A 1,763-nucleotide genomic window follows, 5' to 3' on the forward strand; every position below is an offset into this window, starting at 1 on the left:
TTTGGTAGAAAGAGCAAATCGCACACTCAAAACTACGCTCTTTAAACAGAAAGGGGGAGTTGGCAGGTCACTGACCCATTTAGACCTGTCTCAGGTACTATTTACCATGAATTTCCTACAAGTCAGGGATGACGGCACTACAGCCGCCCAGAGATTTTTCTCCCCAAAAGGACATGCTAAGAAAGAACCAACGCTCCTGCCCTCTCCCACCAAGGCCCTACCAGGCTCTAAAGTCATGTGGAGAGATGAAGAGGGAGGTTGGCATGGCCCTGTAACGGTAAAGAACAGAAGACAGGGCCACCTGTCATTTCATCCCGAGGATAAGATAGAAGAGCCAGAAAGATGGCTCCCTGTTTACAAGATAAGAGACCTTGATTAATGCCCAACCCTATGGGGTGAGAGGAATTTCTTCCTTTGTCAGGCCTTCTGATCATCGTAGGGATCCTTGGAGGTGCTCCATCTGAAGGAAATCCGACATGGGGAATACTCCGAGTTATTCCCTCTCCCCTTCCGGTAGCACGGAACTCCCCGATCTACCCTCGCCTGCTAGTGACCAATACATCGATGGGGCTCCCTTCTGCATATATGGACCCCGCTGAAGCACCGGTCCAGAACTCCTTCTGCTGGGACCTGAACAACTCCCTATGTTTCAACATCGGGGAAGAAAATCGGTCCTGGAACTTCAACTCCACAGGGCAGAACGATTTTAACTATAGCACTGCCCCGACTGACCCCTGCGTCAGCAGGGACAAAAAAGGGGACCCAGCTCCGAGGCCTTCTGGGTTGGCGACCCCTGGTGAATCAAACTCAACGGGACTTCACGATTCCTCGGTGGGGCCCCTCATGTGTGGCCACAGGGGAAGACATCGAGGATCCCATACCATGGAGGGATTGCCAGATGGCGGGAGGGTACCCCCCTTGAGGGTGAACAAGGACGCTGATTCTGGGAATCACCCTACTTGTTGTCTGTTTCTGCCGCCTAGCTAGGCGACAGAGGGGCTATATGCTTCTTACTCAGAAAGCCTTCATGGCCATGGAGACGGGGGAGGATCCCCAAGTCTGGCTAGCCGCCATGCATGACATGTGACACCTAGGGGTAAGACGAGGTAAACCCCAAGACGGGCAACCTCTCCTAACCCAGCCACCTAAGACAGGCCCTGAGGGTGTCGGGCGCCTAGGACGGGCAAGGTCCTGGGTTGAAGGAGATGACCTAAGACAGGGTTCCTCGCCCCCGGCTATCAGAGGCCAGTAGAAATGACACCGCTTAAGGCTAACCTCAGCACCGCTTAAGGTCACACCAAGTGATAACCTTGTAAAACAGAAAGGGGGAGATGTTGGGGGCGGGGGGAAGAGGCTTGGCGGTCGCTTAGAGGGGGAAACATAATCACCTTATAAGGGAATGTTACAGAACTCGGCCCCTCATTGAGTAAGAGTTCATGGGAGGGAGGACAGAAGGGATAAAAGTGTCTGCTGAGAGGTTGGGCGGGAGCGGGATGTGATCACAGAAGAATAAAGACTCATTATCCACCTCAGGCGCTCTGTGTGGTTCTTCCCCCATCAAAGAGTGGGGGCCGGAGGTACCCCGAAGACTCATCATGCGTTGGACTGGTGAGTAAGAGGACGGACTAGCATAAAGAAGCCGGCGTTGTAAATAAAAACCCGGCAGTGATGGACTTATCATAAAGAAGGTGATCCACCTGTGACAGAGCTGGTGGTGTTGAAACACAGACTGAAGCACATTTTTTTTAAATTTTTTTTCTCTT

Source organism: Macrotis lagotis, chromosome 1 (assembly GCF_037893015.1).
Source record: "Macrotis lagotis isolate mMagLag1 chromosome 1, bilby.v1.9.chrom.fasta, whole genome shotgun sequence".
In the NCBI taxonomy this organism is placed as follows: Eukaryota; Metazoa; Chordata; class Mammalia; order Peramelemorphia; family Peramelidae; genus Macrotis; species Macrotis lagotis.